Raw genomic sequence first — 20,336 nt, forward strand, 5'->3', positions numbered from 1 at the left:
CACTTTCTCAAGGTTTCATCTGCAGACCCTCGTCTCCTGCTGGTGCTGGTTTCTTCTTTGTGAAAAAGAAGAGGGGTGAACTGAGACCTTGTATTGATTATAGGGGTCTCAATAGTTTCACAATTAAGAATGCCTATGTGATTCCATTGATTATGGAGTTATTTGACCTCCTAAAGGGAGCAATGGATTTCACTAAGCTTGATTTGGGAGGGGCATACAATCTCATGAGGATTAAGTAGGGTGACCACTGGAAAACTGCATTTAATACCAGAACAGGCCATTACGAGTACCTCGTAATGTCTTTTGGCCTTTGTGGAAGTTTTCCAGCAATTTATTAACGATGTCCTCTGAGATTTGTTGCAGTTATGTGTGGTGGTTTATCTCAACGATATCCTCATATTTTCCAAGTCCCTGGAGTGCCACCACATAGATTTCTGTTGTGTGCTTCAGAAACTAAGAGAGAACAATCTCTACTGTAAAATGGAGAAGTGCGAATTCCATCGTGAACAGGTTAAATTCCTGGGTTATGTCATTTCCACTGCTGGTTTTTTCGATGAACCCAGAGAAACTTTCAGCAGTCCTACAGTAGCCCTGAGCCATGGGTTTATGCATTCTGCAGCATTTTCTAGGCTTTGCCAACTATTATCGGAAGTTTATTCATAACTTCTCATCTCTGGTCAAGCCCCTGACTGATATGACCAGAAAGGACGGTAACCCACAGAGTTGGTCTCTGGATTCCATTAAGGCCTTTGACAGTCTCAATGCTGCCTTTGTTTCTGCTCCTGTGTTGACATATCCTGATACTATGTTACCTTTTATCCTTGAGGTTGATGCTTCTGAGACTGGAGTTGGCACCTTTCTGTCTCAATGTCCTACCTCTGAGAGTGCTATGCATCCTTGTGGCTACTTTTCCAAGAAATTGTCACCTGCGGAGTGCTATTACGAGATTGGTGACAGAGAGCTGTTAGCGATCAGTTTTGTCTATCTCCCAGAAGGGCACAATGAGCTCTTTTCTTGTCTAGTTTCAACTACATTGTCTCATTCTTACCTGGTACTAAGAATGTAAGGGCTGACGCTTTGTCATGACAATTTTCCTCCACTTTCAAGATTAAGTCGGTTCTGGTTCCTGTGATTTCTCCTGATCGTACCCTGCCTAGGGTTCGCACCAGTCTCACTTCACCTTTGGGTGACAACATTCTTGCTGCTCAGGTCCATGCTCCTCCTGAGAAACCTTTTGACTGCTGATTTGCCCCTGAAAGTCTTCATACTGCCATGTTCCAGACTTACCATTCTTCCAAGGCTGCTGGCCACCCTGGGAAGTATCAACTCTTTTGGGTCATTTCCCAACACTTCTGGTGGCATAGTCTACGTGATAATGGAACCAACTACGTAGCTACCTGTTCCATGTGTGCTCAGAGTAACACACCATGACACCTTCCAGTGGGTCTCCTACAACCCATACCCAATGGAGAAAGGCCCTGGACCCACCTGTCTATGGATTTCATTGTGAAGTTACCCAACTCCCAGGGCAACACAGTTATCCTTATGGTGGTTGACAGGGTCTCAAAAATGTCCCATTGTATTCCACTTAAGAAGTTGCCCACTTCTAAGGAACTGGCTTCCATTTTTTAAGCTCGGGAGATCTTTCGTTTACATGAGCTACCCAAGGTGATTGTCTCAGACAGGGGTAGTCAGTTTGTGTCTCTGTTCTGGCGAGCCTTTTGTGCACAGTTGGGAATTCAGCTTGGTTTCTCCTCTGCGTATCATCTGGAGTCTAATGGGGCTGCAGAACAAATCAATCAGTCCTTGGATCAATTCCTATGTTGCTATATTTCTGACCATCATAACAACTGGTCAAACTTCTTACCATGGGCGGTGTTTGCTCACGATAGTGCCTTGATTTCTGCTTCCCGATTGTCCCAGTTTATGGTGAACTATGGTTTACGACCTTCCATGTTGCCTGACTCGTTTGTTCAGCAGAGTTTTCCTGCATTAGAGGAGCTTCTGCGTGGTCTTCGTTCCACTTGGGCACAAGTCCAGGAGACTTTGTGTCATGCTTGCAATGATAGGTACAGACTCCATGCTGACCGCAGACACCTACCTGCGCTTTCCTACCAGGTTGGGGACAGGGTCTGGCTGTCATTTCGCAACCTCCAACTTTGTGTTCCCTCTCTGAAGTTCGCACCTCAGTTTATTGGGCCTTTCCGTATTCTTCGCAGTATTAACCCAGTGGCTTACGCATTAGACCTTCCTTCTAATATGCGTATCTCAAATGTATTTCATGTCTCCTTATTAAAACCTTTGATCTGCAACCAATTTACCACCTCTGTACTTCATCCTTACCCTGTACAGGTTGAGAACCATGGGGAGTATGAAGTACAGTGCATTGTTAACTCCCATAGGTTCTGTGGATGCATTCAGTACCTGGTGCATTGGAAAGGATACTGTCAGGAGGAATCCTCTTGAGTCTCATCCTCAGACGTACATGCCCCTGTCCTCCTCTGTGATTTCCATAGACATTTTCCTCTCAAGCCTGGTGGTCCTCTGGGGGGGAGGGGTCATTGAGGAGGGGGCACTGTCAGGGCTGGGCTCAGCCCTTCCCTCTCTAAGCTGGGCGCTCAGCTGTCGGGTAATTGCCAGCTCCTATCTCTCCACAGTGACTCACCTGTTGATCATAACCTGCTCATCAGTCCTGCCTATTTAAGCCATCCAGCCCAGATGATCTCTGCCTTCACCTTGGTCACATCTCTAGAGACGCTCTACTGTGTTCCCGTTAAAGACTTACTTGGCTGACATTCCTTCTGGCTCCAGATCCTGCATGCTTTTCTACTACGCTGATCTCTGGCTCCCTGATGTTCTGGCTTGTCTATCTGTTCCAGTTCTTGAACTCTGGCTATGTTTTGACTAAGTTTATTCTGTTTACCTTTTTTATTATTATTAAACAACTGTTATTTAACTGTACTTAAGCTGTCGGAATATCCGATCGTTCGTAACATGATTATGTTATTTAGTTACAACGGGACTACGTTCAGGCTAGTAGCCAATAGCTTTGGTGTAGGAATTTGATCTGAGCATGCGTGGCACTTTGTCCGATCGGAATTCTCTACAAGATCATGTTGTCGGAAAATTTTATAGCCCAACTCTAAAACTTTGTCGGTCAGATATTCCGACAGAAACAGTCCGATGAAGCCCACACACGGTCGGATTATCCGACAACGCGGTCCGATCGGACATTTTCCATCGGAATGTCCGATCGGACATTTTCCATCGGAATGTCCGACCGGACATTTTCCATCGGAATGTCCGACCGGACATTTTCCATCGGAATGTCTGACCGTGTGTACAAGGGCTATTACACTTCAGGCAGTGTACACAGTAGCTAATGTGTACAGTGTCTACTACACTTCTGGTGGTGTACACAGTATAAAATACAGCGCAGCTGATTTTACAGTTTCTACTACACTTCTGGTGGTGTACACAGTACACAATACATTGCAGACATAGTACAGTTGCTAATACAATTCAGGCGGTGTACACAGTATCTAATACAGCGTGTACAGTTTCTACTACACTTCTGGGGGTCTACACAGTATAAAATACACTGCAGTCATTGTACAGTTTCTAATACAGTGCAGGCGGTGTACACAGTATCTAATACAGTGTGTACTGTTTCTACTACACTTCTGGTGGTGTACACAGAACACAATACAGTACAGCTATAGTACAGTTGCTAATACAGTGTAGGTGGTGTACACAGTATATAATACAGTGTGTACCGTTTCTACTACACTTCTTGTGGTCTACACAGTACACAATACAGTGCAGCCATAGTACAGTTGATAATGCATGTCAGGTGGTGTACACAGTATATAATACAGTGTGTACAGTTTCTACTACATTTCTGGTGGGGTACACAATATCTAATACAGTTTAGTGGGGTGTTGCAAAACAAAATATACATTATGTCTGGAAGGCCACCAAGGAGAGGTAGATGCTCACAGGCCACTTAAAGAGGGCAATAAGCCTCTGTGTCTACAGTCAACAGTGCTGGTCGTGGACATGGTGCATCCTCTGCAGGTGACTCTGAGGCACGCTTGTCCTTTTTTTCTGCTGCTGGCCGTTATTGAGCTAGAACATGCAAAAGAGTTGGTGGAGTGGATAACAAAGACGTCCTCATCCTCCTCATCCTCTGTCACCCAGGCTCAGAGTAGTTTGCCTTCCAACACGGCTGCCAAAGCAGCCTATTCCACCTGCTCTATGTACACAGTCACTCCTTTCGTAGCCCCACCATCATGTATGGAGGATTCCCCAGAATTATTCGACCACAATGTCTGGAACATGCTGCTGGAGGATGCGCAGTGATTTGAAGGCTCCAATGTTAGTTCTCAGGTTGAGGAAGGGAGTAACATGAGCCTAGAGAGAGTGGGTGCCCAAGAAGGTCAAGGAACTGGCAAGAAATGTTCCTCCAGCTGCAGCATACTGCCAAGTTTTCTCAAGTGACGATGAGAGAGGGGATGAAGAGGTCACTGACTGTACTTGGGTGCCTGAGAGAAGAGAGGAGGAGGAGGCACAACTCTGATGAGGTAAAATGTCCTCTAGGGGGCAGCTTAAGGGCAGCCACCCTATTGCATCACACCGCAGAGCTCTGGAGGTGCAGGGCGCTGCTGACTCCCCGCTTACTTTTAAAAGTTCCTTGGTGTGGACCCTTTTCGATATGTGTGCAGCAGATCAAGCCATTGCTGTTTGCAACCTATGTCTGAAGTGGATCAGGCATGGCCAGAACAGCAGCCACTTGGGCACCACATGCTTGACCAGACATATGATGACCTGCCATGCAGTCCATTGGCAACCTACTATACCTCCAGTGCTCTCAAAAACCTGCACTGAGAGAAATGAAGGTATAGGTGTCCCAAGTACTTGCAGCCAATCTGCTAGCAGTTCACCACCATCTAATTTTAGCAGGCACATTTCCCTACCCCAGTTGCTTAACCGTATAAAGCCATCCACATGCTCAGCATCTAAATGCCAGCTTGTCCAAATTGCTAGCACTGCAACTGCTGCCTTTTCAGCTGGTAGACTCTGCCCCCTGTCGTGAATTTGTGGAATGTGCTGTACCTCAGTGGCAGGTTCCAAAATGCCATTGCTTTTCATGGAAGGCCATTCTGGCTCTCTATCGGCATGTGGAAGGCAATGTTTTGGTCTTGTTGGACAGAGCGGTCAGCAGAAAGGTACATATTACTGCTGACTCCTGGTCCAGCAGGCATGGGCAGGAATGTTACCTTTCCTTCATGACACACTGGGCTACTCTGATGGGAGCTGGAAAGGATGCAGGACAGGGTTCATTGATGTTAAACTTGTTTCTCCACCACGCCTCCAAAATTCTCTCTCCTCCACCCCTCCTCTTCTTCTTCCTCTATTGCCTCTTCTGCGGATTTGTCCTCTGAACCAGCAGTGCTCTGTAAGTGTTCAAGGGGCTACGCAAGCAGTCAGGCTAAAAGATAGCATGCGGTGCTTGAGTTGGTCTGCTTAGGGGACAGGAGCCACACTGGGGCAGAGATTCTGTCAGCTCTGCAGGGGCAGGCTCAGAGGTGGTTGACGCTATGCCAGCTTCCGCCAGGAATTTTTGTATGCGACAATGGCACCATCTCTCCGCCCTCCGACAGGGACACTTGACCCATGTTCCAAGTTTGGCACACATCCTGAATTTGGTGGTGCAGCAGTTCTTGAGCAGATACCCAGGCTTATAGGATTGTGTCAGCATGGACATAGAGGATAACACTCAGCGGCAGTCTTCAAGGGATGGTTTTCAGTCCCTAAAAACCCAATGAGTTGTACGTGGCTGGGAGGAGGTAGTTACGGATCATGTGATCCTTAGTGACCCAGAAGACTCCTAATCAAATGCCTCTGCAAAATGATGCTGCATGGCCTCCCTGATTCTGAAAAGCCTGTGAAAGGACCATAGGATTTATGGTAGGATTCTTGAGGTTGGACCACTGGCCAGAACTTGCTCAATATGCAATTGAGCTACTGGCCTGTCCTGCATCTAGTGTGCTTTCTGACCGCACATTCAGTGCTGCTGGAGGGTTTGTAACGGATCAAAGAGTGTGCCTGTCCCCAGACTCTGTTGTTAGGCTCACTTTCATAAAAATGAATCAGTCTTGGATCAGCAGCTTGGATCAAGCACCTGATGCTGATGTAACTGATTGAATTTGCTATGCATGTGGGATCCCTTGAAGACTGCCTATGCTGACTATCCTATTCCTCCTCAATCTTGATGATGCTAGCTTCCAACAATATATTTGGTTTAGGGCACCACCACCCAAGGCTCAATTTTCTGCCCCTGTTTAACAGGGGCATGTAATTAGAATTTTTGGTCTAATATTTCAGAGCAGGGCCTGTTCCTGCTCCCAACAAGAGTATCTGTGAGGGGTTACAGTGTTGTGGTACCACCACCACCCAAGGGCCATTTTTTTCTACCCCTGTTTAACAGGGGCAAGTGATTACAATTTTTGATATAATATTCCACAGCAGGGCCCGTTCCTGCTCCCAAAAAGAGTATCTGTGAGGGGTTACAGTGTTGAGGCACCACCACCACCCAAGGCCCAATTTTTCTGCACCTGTTTAACAGGGGCATGTAATTACATTTTTGATATAATATTTCAACACAATTTTTCAACGCCCAATTTTTCTGCCCCTGTTCAACAGGTGCATGTAATTACAATTCTTGATATAATATTTCACAGCAGGGCCCGTTCCTGCGTCCAACAAGTGTAACTGTGCGGGCTTACAGTGTTGTGGCACCAGCACCACTACCACCAAAGGCCCAATTCATGTAATTACAATTTTTGATCTAATATTTAACAGCCCTCCGTTCCTGCGCCGACTAAAAGTGACTGTGAGGGCTTACAGTGTTCTGGTACCACCAACACCTAAGGCCCAATTTTCTGCAGCGTATATAGGGCAGGCTGTATAGTATATATACTGCTGTTCAGTGTATATAGTGCCTAGGGGACCCCCATGGCATTATTTTTTTAAATTTGGGTGCGGGTTCCCCTTAATAACCATACCAGACCCAAAGGGCCATGCCGTTTTTTTCAATGATTTTCATCTATATTGCCGAGACCCAACAATACATTACAGCTGCAAGTAGTTTTAAATTACATGTTTTCCTTTAGAAATGTCATTTTGCTGTGGTATTTTTCTAAACATGAGAAAGGTGAGCTACTTTACAGGCATACTATGGACACCCCCCAAGCGTGATATTTAAAGGAATATTTCATTTTTATTGTTTCATTAATAAAATCACTGCTCCCGAAAAAACTGATGTTTTTAAAACTTTTTCTTGCATTGATACATGTCCCCTGGGGCAGGACCCAGTTCCCCCAACACTTTCTATGGCAATAACTTGCATATAAGCCTTTAAAATTAGCACTTCTGATTTTTCACATTCGTGTCCCATAGACTTTAATGGTGTTTCTTCTTTCAAACTAATTTTTTGCCTGTTCACATGTTATGCTGCGAACCGAACCGGGAGGGGGGGTTCATCCCTACTCCCCAGGAGGTCTTATCTGGTGCTTCTCCACCCCGTACCTCAGATCAGGAGGCCTAGGCGAGAATATCCTGTTAGGATATGCATTCCCATTTATGACTCCTTGTCACAAACACCCTGCTGGTTAAAGAGAAAGTAAACCCTGATGGGTTTACTCCCTCTTTCATTCCCTGCAAAGGCAAAGCATAATGGACTACTATGCATAGTAGTCCATTATGTGTCACTTACCTGACACAGGAGCCAGCGAAGTCACCGCTGTCCTCTGTAGTCCGGCGCATCCATCTTCTCGGTGGGGTCTCGCAGCTCCGCCGCTGTCATTCGGCGAAGCCGCAATGGCGTCACTCCCGCGCATGCGCACGGGAGCCGACACGCGCGGCATCTTCGTCGTTGAAGATGCTGCGCTCAGTGCGCCTGCGCGCCGCTGTCTATGGCGCATGCGCCGTAGACAGCGGTGCCTGTCTTCGGGCAAATATCTCCTAAACCGTATAGGTTTAGGAGATATTTCTTGGACCTACAGGTAAGCCTTAATCTAGGCTTACCTGTAGGTCAAAGTGTGTTGTAAGGGTTTACAACCACTTTAAACTGTCCGTACTGGCATTTCAAGATGACATTTTCCAACATTGGCCAAATGGCTGTATCCACCAGGCATTAAAACTCCAGAAATATGATATTAAACCATGTTGCCTTCCAACAGGCGGCAAGTAGTTAAGTAGTGGATATTTATGGATTCTTGACATGTGAAGGCCTTATCCCCCCAGTCTCTTCCATCCCCCTAATAAAATCTCCAATCCCTCCCCACAAAAAAACGTAACAAGGTATTGGAGTAAATGGCCTTGCCGGCCTTTTATTAACAAATTAACATAAACATAAATAAATAACACATTTTTTTTAAAATAAACTTTATAATAACCTTCTCTGAACTTTTTATGGGTCTTGAAGGGGAACACACACCACTGGTCACTGCGACAAACTTTGTATCAACTTTAGGTCTCCAGTCGCAAACCCCTGACTGTGAGACGGTACCCAATCTTCGCAGTGACCTACCATTTCCACCCCTTCCTGGTTAACCCCTTGTAACCGGAAGGTACCTGATACCCCAGCTGGGTAACAACCATGTTATATCTCCATATAACATACATCTCCTCCTCCTCCTCACAGACCCAAACCACTGCCACTACCGCCCCTTTTAAATACACTCTACAGAAGGGAGGGTGGGTGGGAATCTCTCTACCCGCCGCTCACGACTGACGTCACTTCCTCCCCTTCGCCTCCTTCCTCTCCCAGTGAACCGCTCTCTTGCTGAGGCCCCTCCCCCTTTCTTAAAGGGAACATGCCTCAGCCTACCCCCTGACAGCGTGACTGTGCAATCCGCACATGTCATGCTGTCCCTGCGCTGATGCTCTGCTCCGGGACTCCCTTTTTGGAGAATAATGATATTGTTTAGTGTCACTTTAAGAAATGCCTGTTCACTGTTTGGCCAGTTCAAACGTGCACCCAGTAAAGTCAAAGTAAACTCTAAACTCCTGATCTGCCTTTCATCCTGCAGCAGTGACTCAGAAAGTGCTAAAGCCAATAAATCAGCACGATGGCCAAGAAAGGAAAGTGAGATCGGCACATATTGAACGCACCCCAGGTATGTCTGACAAGTCTGAGATGATGCAACCAATGCCAAGAAACACTTTGAATATCAGCAACGCAATTACATTCTGTTCTAAAGAGTCCCTGTCCCTGGACGACTGCTCTGTCTTCACTGTTCTAATCATATAGTAAGAAAGTGTACGAGTTCAGGGAAAGTTTCTCAGAAAGGTTTCTTCTCTTTCTCTCTCTCGTACTTTTTGCCCTCGTTTTGAGGTAGCCAACTTTTTACAGGTTAACCACGTTCATCACCTTGAATCCAAGTTTCCTTTTTGTGTCTTGTACTTTTGTATGATTGGTGTTTGCAGCTGAGCCATTCATTCTGGCCTGATGGTCTCCTGTTGTGTTCCTATTTCAGCAGCTGATGGAACATCTTAGCAGTAACATTCTCAGATGTCGTTTACTCGAGAAGCTGTCCGCGCAATTCTGCAAAAGGTCAGCCTCGGCTGCCACCCTGCATTCATTTTTTCTGTGCGAAGCCCAGAGCCGGTCATGTACAGAAGAGACTTAACTAAACAGGCGCTCGGAGAACTGTGCAAAACTGCTGAGTTACTGAAGACATAGACAGGCTCGGCAATAAGAGTAGAGCAAGAAAATAAGATTGAGCGCCTAAATGCTTGTGTCACTGTCCCAAAAGATTCTGTATATTAGCAGGTAGACACTTAAAGTATATTCCCAGCTTTGAAAAAAAACCTTCATCTTCTACATACTCTGTCACTTTTTTGGTTTTATTAAAAGTATATATACACTATATTGTCAAAAGTATTGGGACACCTGCCTTTACATGAACTTTAATGACATCCCAGTCTTCGTCCGTAGGGTTCAATATTGAGTTGGCCCACCCTTTGCGGCTATAACAGCTTCAATTCTTCTGGGAAGGCTGTCCACAAGGTTTAGGCATTTGTCTATGGGAATGTTTGACCATTCTTCCAGAAGCGCATTCGTGAGGTCACGGACTGATGTGGATTAGAAGGCCTGGCTTGCAATCTCCACTCTAATTCATCCCAAAGGTGTTTTATCGGGTAGAGGTCAGGACTCTATGCAAGGCAGTCAAGTTCCTCAACCACAAACATTCATCCATGTCTTTATGGACCTTGCTTTGTGCACTGGTGTGCAGTCATGTTGGAATAAGAAGGGGCCATCCCCAAACTGTTCCCACGAAGTTGGGAGCATGAAATTGATCAAAATGTCTTGGTATGCATTTGCCTTAAGAGTTCCCTTCACTGGAACTAAGGGGCTAAGCCAACACCTGAAAAACAACCCCCACACCATAACGATTTGGACCTGTGCTCAAAGCAAGGTCCATAAAGACATGGATGAGTGAGTTTGGGGTGGAAGAACTTGTCTGGCCTGCACTCCCCACCTCGACTCAATAGAACACCTTTGGGATGAATTATGAATGTCAATAATGTTTTGGTATAAACTGCGCTGTGATAATAAACTTTATCAAGCCGCCAACACCGCTTCTAGACAAAAAAGCATAAATGAAAGATAGGAAAAGTATATGTGTAGCGCTATGACAAAGACAGAAAATTTTAAAAATTATACGCGTCACAATATAAATCTTAAAGCGAGGAAAAACGCATTCCCTAATAGTGAAAAAACATAAACCACATTTAAGCAGTTAAACAAACCTTTGAAATGCAAATACAAGTGAAAAAATGAATAAAAACTATAAATAATAATCATTTGTGGAAAATCAACTTTCCAAGAAACAGCTTCCAAAGGAAATTGTGTACTCTTCATACATGCATCACCACCACCACCGTGAAACTGGGGGAGGCTTACCAGAACACTTGGACTTAGTCGGGCGTATGCCCCCCAAGTCATATAGGCTTTATATATGGAATTCGCCCGATAGGTGTAGATACTCCACGGACTCAGCTTGTACCACCACGTCACATAGGCGAGATAAGCGTCACTTGTTGCTAGGCAGAATGGAGAGATGCTGTTTACAACAGCATCTCCACGTTCAGCCGCCCCGTGAGACGATCGTGGGTATCCCCGCGGCGATCGAGTCCATGGGACCCGCGACCGAACTCACGGAGGGTCCCGACCGTCACGCGAGCGCGCCACTAGTGGCGCACACGCGATGGCAGCGGGCATATTAAAATGGACGTACCTGTACGCCAATATGCCTGCCCGTGCCATTCTGCCGACGTACATCGGCGTGTGCCGGTCAGGAACTGGTTAAGGAACGGATGCTGCTTGGCCCCATAATCCACACTATGATTTCATATTGTGCAAATAAAGTTCTGCATGCTATAGACAAAGGTGAGCTAATGACATGCACTATATGGTCAATGATGGGCACTCTTCCACCCACTCACACCATTGAGGGGAGTACTAGTCCTCCCACAGACACCAACAATGGGGGAACTATCCTTCCCATTGACAATGATGGCTGGAATATTTTATTTTCAAATACAATAAAAAATTCTGAATGATATATAGATATATATATATATATATATATATATATATATATATATATATATATATATATATATATATAAAATGCCACTAAAGATATGGCATTGTTTATTTCCACTCACACCAGGACATTTTCTCCTCCTACTGGCCACAGTCCGACCCCACTAAAGTCTTTAAAGACAGTAAATTTGCCCCTTGTTTAGAAAGTTTGGAGAGCCCTGATTTAGAAGAATTAGAAGACTTTAAACCCACCTCCAATGAGGTCCTCCACAATCCTACTAATTACATTTAATTAACACCAAGAGTCCTTCTGTCTCCTATATTCCACTTAAAATGTAGCACTACCCCCGTAGGAGTCACTAGTGTTCCCGGTCCCCACTGCTGCACAGGCACCGGGCATTTCCTTCACACATTCCAATGCAGAAAACAGTCCTTGGCATGTTTTTGATGTTTTATTAGGGGTTGATAACTTGGATAGGATAGGAAATTATGGGATGCCCAACTTGAAAAATGTTCAAAACTATGAACCAAGGGAACTTCCTCCCTATTTACAAAAACAGTTCTCTTCATCCTTCCTCCTACACAAACTTGGTTTTCACAGCACCTGCTGCTCACTCCCCGTAGTGTATTTAGGTTTTGTGCTGCCCTAGGCCTGACTAAACTCGTGCACCCCTAATTTAAATATGACCCACCCCTTCCTGTCAATACCACACCCCTTGCTGTTTAAGACCTGCCCTGAAATTTTCGAGTGGGTATTAGGGATGAGCTTTATGTTCGAGTTTTTTTTTTTTTATTCTGGCGCAGGGCTCCCCTTAATATCCATACCAGACCTGAAGGGCCTGGTATGGAATTTAGGGGGACCCCCACACATTTTTTTTTATTTTGGTTCAGGGTTCCCCTGACGGGAAATTCCATGCCGTATTTTTTATCAATGAACTGTTATGTGTATTGTCGTACTGAAGAGTAGTTTTAAATGACTTTTTTTATCCTTTAGAAATGTCATTTTGCTGTAAGACTGTTCTAAACACGGGAAACATGCGCCCCTTTACAGGCATACTATAGACACCCACCAGGTATGAAATTTAAAGGAATATTACACTTTTATTGTTTCACTTTAAGCATTATTAAAATCACTGAACGGCCGTTTTTAAAACTTTTATTTCATTGATACATGTCCCCTGGGGCAGGACCCAGGTCCCCAAACACTTTTTATGACAATAACTTGCATATAAGCCTTTAAAATTAGCACTTATGATTATTCATGTTCGTGTCCCATTGACTTTACCGGTGTTCACGTGTTTGAACAAATTTTTTGCCTGTTCGTATGTTCTAGATGCGAACCGAACAAGGGGGTGTTTTGGCTCATCCCTAGTGGGGGCACTAGTTCTGAGGGCCTGGCGGGGTGTGGGTAAAGGATTCCCTTAATTTGCATAGAATTCCTCTCACTTCCTGTTTGGCTATGGGACAGGAAGTGAAAGGAAATCTCTGCAATGTGACAGGGTTGGTAAAAAATAAACTGACAGGGGCTATAACTTTCCCTTACTCCTTCCAAAATGTAAAAAAAAATGTTGCCTATAGTTCTACTTTAAGCACAAATTTCTGATAATTTTATGGAGAGGACTAAGAAGATATAACCATGCCAATAGTGCAGCAGAGAACATATAGCACAATGAGGAAGGTTTGTGGTCCAGGATGATAGGACAGTCAAAATTAGAAGTGACCCCCCCCCCTCACAGTTGCGGAATGCCGGTGTTCTGCCGTATAGTGTCCGGCCATCATATAGCGTCTGCCCCGTACTGCGCATGCGCAGTACGGAGCAGACGAAGCTTCGGAAAATTTCCGAAGCTGAACGGCGCCTGCACCGTGAGTGGAGGTGGTGGCCCCACCATCCAAGCGGACATAGGGTTGTGAGTATTAAAGGGCCCCTCGTGGGCGAGCTTCGCTCGCCACGCTTCGGTCTCGGCCTCGCTGCGCTCGGCTCTTTTTTATTCCTACTCTATGTCCACTTGGATAGTGGGGATAGAACCTGGACTCACGGCGCAGGCGCCGTTCATCCTCTGCAATTTTCCGAATCTGTGTTGCTGTGTACTGCGCATGCGCAGTACACAGCGGACACTATCCGATGGAGGACGTTATTAGACAAGACACCGGCATACCAGGAGCAGTGCTGCCACTTTATGGGGGCGCAAGACTTATTTGCCTCTCAGCCCAGTCCACCCCATAAGACTGGCAACACACTAACAGCGCAAGCCGATGGGGACTCTTTCCGTGCTGCCCTCTGCAAAGTGCTGCCCTAGGCCTGAGTCTTGTCGGCCTAGGCCAGGATACAACGTTGCTCACTCCTGGGGGAACTAGTAGGATATAACTAGCTCAGCAAAGGCGCTTTATAGGCAGGAACTCTCAGTCCCTGGACAAAATAGTGCAGTGTGAGTAAACACCATGACATTCCTCCTTCTGCTTCCCTGTGGCCACTGAGCCCCCCCCCCCTTGCTTGCAGAGAATGCTATCCCACCTGGCTGCCACCAGCCAAGCCTGGCTGATCTTCCTTCCAGTCCCCCTAACTGACCTTCTGTCCCAGTCCTGCCTGACTGGCTCACACACATGAAGACCTGCCAGGAAAAGGTTAGATGAAGACCTGGCACTATGCAGTCTTTAAGAGAGGCCTGCTGCAGATGGCAGCCTCTCCCCTTGTCTGTCCCTGCACTGTGCACTCGCTGTCTCTCCTTGCTCCTTCCCGCCGCCTCTCCAGCATGAATCTTTCTACTGCCTCCTGTGTTAGGACTCTTCCAGGCCAGCTTTCCTGAGCACCTGGCGCAAGGTAGAACCCCCCCCCCCCCCACCAACAAGGGGTCCCTCAAAGGCTATGGACAGCCATCTTTTCAGCACTGCTGCTCCATCCTCCAACCGACTCTCATGCTGGAATGGCCAAGGTCTGTTTATGGGGTAGTCTCAGCCCTCTGCAAGCCCTCCTCTGGTGATTGGATGAGGTCCCATAAATATTAATGGTAGCACCTCCTAACCCCCACCCTCTAGTTCTAAAAGGTTCTCCAACCTTCTAGTCACCAGGTAGAGGCATCAAAGAGCTGCCAGGATGAGTCATCCAGCCCTGGCCTCTAGTAACCCTGACCCAAGTCCATGACTCCGATTATTTCGAGACAGATTAAGCTTTTTCCTACTCTCAACTCTAGAAGCACACACTAGAGGGCACTACATAAAAAAAAAAATATATAATAATTACCCAGAGCTAAACTCCAGGAGTCAAATCTCCCGAATGCTGATTTTACCCTGCCTTTGGAAATTGTAGGTTGAATTATAGCTTTTATTGTGCTTTCCTTAAAAATACCGATATTGCAAACACTTCACAGGTATTATTGTCTGTGTAATTTGTGTCTCACAAATTTGCCTTTTAATGTTTCCCCTTAAAATGGAACATTTGTCAAAACAATCAGCATATTTTAGAAAACTTGAAGTTTAATTACCTTTTTTATCTTTTACTAACACCAGAATTTTCCTATTTCCACAGCTCCTATGTTTGATAAGTAAAAGAACATGAATAAAACAAATTAGTTTATGCCTGAGTAAAGAAATTACAACTACTAACTGGTTAAGTGGAAAGAGATACCCAAACGTGGGAGACTTGTTGTAACATAATCATCAAATTAAAGTCTAGATTTAATCAAAATTGTTGGGAATGGTTACACCCATGCATATGTCAATTTTTTTTTCTCTTTTGCTGATGTCCCCCCCCCCTTTGGGAAGATTCACTTCCTGTAGTAAAGGCCCAAAAGGAAGGTGCCGGAAAACAGAGGTGCCTTTTCGTGGTCCAGTGACAACTTTCTGTGGATTTTTAGACTTTCCATAAGGTTCTGTCCAGGTGGCAATGGGCACTAAATCTTCCCTAGACATCAATAAAAACTAAGCTTCTAACTCCTCCACACTATATTGTGTGGAATAATACATGGTTATAGATACACTTTAATAATTGGCTTCTAACAGGGCAACAAGGAGTGGGCAGGAGGGCACTGTGGTATCATGTGAGTTGGTAGGGGGGGGGGGGGTTGTAGTGGGAGGGGGGATTTGAGGGATGCAAGGGGTAAGAACAAGGGTAACTTTGGGAGTGGGTGCTAGAAGTGGTGATTTGGAGGGGTCTGTGTTGGGAGTGGGATGGGGGAAGCTGATTTGTGCCAAGAGGAGGATTTGAGGGGTTTGTGCTAGAAGACGTCATATGGTAAGGAGGGGAGGGGGGTTGTGCTAGGAGGTATTTTTTCAATGATTTCAATTTTTGGAGGGAGGCAATTTTTGCTCACATATAATATAATGCTATAGAGTCCAGCCACATGGATTGATCCTCAGTGCAGGCGCCTTTATTAAACCTCATCAACCTGTGCCTGTCCCTGACCTTGGAACTGTCTTCGAACTATGCTTGCTTGCTACCTGCCCTGACATTGGACTGTCCCAGAATTCGGCTACCAGCCTCTGTCTACTGCCTGCTCAGATCGGGACTACAGGGATGAGAGACGCTCTAAGAAGGAGATATACAGATCGGAGTTACCAGCGGTGTAATTTGATACAAAGGTCCAGACTGGGGGTTACATTTGCAGGCACGTTTGATCTCCTTAAAAAGAGATCTGGCTAGCTGGTAAGCCTCACTGGATCTAGTGGTGGAGGATTCTTTTCTTGGTGCACTTGTTTCATATCCTGAGGGTGCTGTGTGCGGTGTCACCTAAAAGGACTGAAGTTTTATTTCCTTATCCTCCTGCCTCTATATTTAACCACCGATTTGTCATCTATTTTTGGACTATATACATTTGTCTTTCACTATTGTTTTTTACTTTCATTTTTGTAATATTAATAATTTTGTATATATGGTGGGAAATACGTTTTTTTCACGGTGATAACGATTTATTTTAGTACCACTATATGGTATATGAGTATATATCACACATTTTTATGACTTTCAGCACAGCTTCTTTTTCTTAATATAATGCTTATACCGGTACATCTTGGGGGTGCAGTTTGGCATGTTTGCCTTTGGATCTAAATCACCTTGTCGCTGCACTGGCTTCTAACATGGCACAGTTATGTATTAACCTCTTCTTCAATTGAAGATTGATAGTTTAAAGAACCAATGATTCTCATCCACTTACTGTTGGGTGCCACTAATATTTCTTCCACATAAATGGCTTCTACACTGCTGTCCTTTCTCCTCCATAATGTCACCTGCTGGTTATAAGAGAGACTGGACCACATCTCAGCATGATCTCACTGAACGGTGGCACAGTGGTGTAGTGGTTAGCACTCTCACCTAGCAGTAAGAAGGTTTGCTGGTTTGAATCCCAACCATGACACTACCTGCCTGGAGTTTGCATGTTCTCCATGTGCCTGAGTGGGTTTCCTCTGAGTACCCCGGTTTCCTCCCACACTCCAAAGACATACAGGTAGGCTAATTAGCTTCTGTCCAAAATTGGCCCAGTATATGAATGGGGACCTTGGATTGTGGGGACCGATGTGAGTGTGCAATGTACAGGGATAGGCACAATTGTAGACACTCACTCAGGTTGAACTGGATGCACTGGTGCCTTTATTCAACCTTACTAACTATGAAACAGAAAGTTTAAAAATGCACTTAGTGCACCAGAAAGCTCCTGAGAAAGTAGCCCTGATATTTCAAAGTTCTGAATGCTGCAGATGGAGGTGCATTAGTGACATAAACTATGTGGTTTAACATTTGTGGACACCAGATCCACCTAAATGAACTTGTTGGACTTCCCATTTCAAACCATGGCCATTATATGAAGCTGTCTCTCTGCCCTTCCTTGTGGCTGTAACAACTTCTACTTTTCAGGGAAAGCTATTCAAGAGTTTGGAATGTGTTTGTGGAAATTTGTGTCCATTCACCCAAAGACCACTTGTGGGGTCAGGTACTGGCTCACAACTGGCATTCAAATTTTTTCTAAAGGTGTTCAGTATGGTTGGGTTCAGGCACTGATTTTGGATAAGAAGGTCTGGCTCACAATTGGCATTAAAATTCTTCCCAAACGTGTTCAATAAGGCTAAGGTCAAGTACTGATATTGGATGAAAAGACCCGGGTCATGGTTGGCATTGTAGTCCATACCAAAGATGTTCTGTAGGGTTGGGGTCAGTTATTGTGTTGGAGAAGACCAGGCTCACAATCAGCATTTAAATTCTCTTCAAAGGTGCTCCGAAGGGTTGAGGTCATATACTGATGTTAGATGAGAAGACCTGACTCACAGTTAGCATTCCAATTCATCCCAAAGGTGTTCTGTAGGGTCGGGGTCAGTTACTGATTTTGGAGAAGAACAGGCTCACAATCAGCATTCAAATTCTCTCCAAAGGTGCTCCGAAGGGTTGAGGTCATATACTGATGTTAGATGAGAAGACTTGACTTACAGTTAACATTCCAATTCATCCCAAAGGTGTTCTGTAGGGTCGGGGTCAGTTACTGATGTTGGAGAAGGCCAGGCTCACAATCAGCATTCCAATTATTCCCAAAGGTGTTCCATAGGGTTGAAGTCAGGACTTTGTGCAGGATACTCAAGTTCTTGCACAGCCGGCCTTATACATGGGGACAGTGTTATGCTAAAACCAAAAAGGATCTTCTCCAAACTGTTCTCACAAGGTTGGAAGTGAAGGATTTTCTAAAATAGTTTTGTATGTTGGAAACACCTGTACAAAATAATTTGGAGAGGACCCACATACTTTTGGTCATATAGTGTGTAGAGCCGGCTTCTGACGAGCATGCAAAATATGTTTTTGAAAATTAATATTCCTGAAACCACAGTTGGGTTTTAGGGCTAATTTTGCTAAATGATGGTTTCAGTACCAGTCTAGCTGGGTTGCACGGAGTTCTCCTTGGTCGCAGGTGTCGCTGTCACCACCGGCAAGTGTGAGAACACAGTTTAGCTGGGTGTATTGAATGCCATTCTTTCTCTCGGAACCAGCTCAGTGGGAGTGTTCTCCTGCTGTGTATTCTGGGAGGTGGTATTTAAGGTACTGACATCACTTGCTTCGAGGGTTCCATCCCAGAAGATATTTTCTGTCTGTTGGGTTCTGGTCCTCCTGACCAGCCCCCATGGCCCTCCTGGCCTGGGGTGCGGATCCATGCAAAGGTGGTCCGGTGCCGTCTCATCTAAGAAGAGACCCAGCAACTGGAGAAGCATCCAGGGGAGGACTCTTCAGGAGAAGGCCATGCGCAAGGCTGGTTTCTCTGAAGGAGCCTGGAGTCTCAGTTGAAGGATACTTCATGGATCTACACTCATGCGGTATCACCGAACTGGCTGAGAGATACTGGTACCGTATGATAGCTCTCTAAATTTGTCTATGTCCCTCAGTTATGCTCAAGTTTGTGGCAGAGACTTTACTTTACTTAACACCCTACTGGCTGCTAGGCCTAGTGAGAGGAGGTCTATCCGGGGGTTGTGAGAATCCAGCTGTGAAACGGTTATTCTCTGGATTTCTTCTATAAGAGACTTTTTATTTTTGCTGTCCAAAAGTACCTGAACTTCCTTCCTAACCCTCTACCCTAAACTGAGAGACTCTGTTTCTATTTTCAAATAAATAACCCAAAAGAAGATTCAGTGTGTCAGTTTCTACATTTCTTTGGGCCATCTACCACGGGAAACCCCTAGACGGAGGTGAGGTCAAGAAGGTAACGGTAAGCCCAATAAAACCAGCAGCTCCTTCGGGGGTAAGTGCTACAAGTGTATAAAAAGTAACAGTTTTCGTAAAGCTAGTTAAAAGAGAAGTGTGGTTTTTTTTAAACAAAAATAAACATACATACTCTACTCATCTAGATCGATGCTGCATCTGTCCCCAGACATCTCTAAGCCCTTGTACACACGGTCGGAGATTCCGACAACCAAATCCTTCGGAGTAACTCCGATGGATTAATTCCGGAAGAGGTCCGGAAGTGATGTTGCATACACACGGTCGGACTAAGTTGTCGGAAAATCCGATTGTACATAACGTGATGACGTTATTTCATTACGACGGGACTACGTTCAGGCTAGTAGCCAATAGCTTTGGTCTAGGAATTTGATCTGAGCATGCGTGGCACTTTGTCCGTCGGAGTAGGCTACACATGATCGGAGTATGCATTTTGTCGGAAAATTTTACCGGTAAGTTGGAAAAGTTGGCCCGTCGGATATTCCGACGGAAACAGTCCGATGGAGACCACACACACTCGGAAAATCCGACAACACGGTCCGATAGGACACATTCCGTCGGAATCTCTGACCGTGTGTACAAGGGCTAAGATCTAGAACTGAGTAATCAAAGACCACTGATTGCTCGGTCCTCCGTCTTCAGTGAGCAAAGGTCCAGTGGCTGTCAGCCACTGGCTCTCTGCTCTGCCCCTCCAGCTCTCACAGGAGCGCTGGGCATGGAGGGGGCAGCGGTGGATGGCTCAGACTCTCAGTGGTGTGCTGAGAGGCTGAGCCAGGTACCGCTCAGACACCTGATGGATCCCGACATTAAAGTCGAGACCAGCTGAGTGAGGTCAGCTGACAGCTGAATACGGCTCACAAGAGTGCAGAACAAAGTGAGCTATAGGAGAAGTGAGGCCAAAAAAAACCCTACTTCTCCTATAAATTAAATGGATTTTTGGGCTAATTGAAAAAAAAAAAAAAAAAAAAAAAAAAAACACCTATGCAACACTATCAACATCAAAAATTGAACTCCAAACAAAATTAGTGTGTG

This window comes from Lithobates pipiens, unplaced genomic scaffold (genome assembly GCF_037356315.1).
Source record: "Lithobates pipiens isolate NorthernLeopardFrog02 unplaced genomic scaffold, aLitPip1_a1.2 Scaffold_1, whole genome shotgun sequence".
Taxonomy (NCBI): Eukaryota; Metazoa; Chordata; class Amphibia; order Anura; family Ranidae; genus Lithobates; species Lithobates pipiens.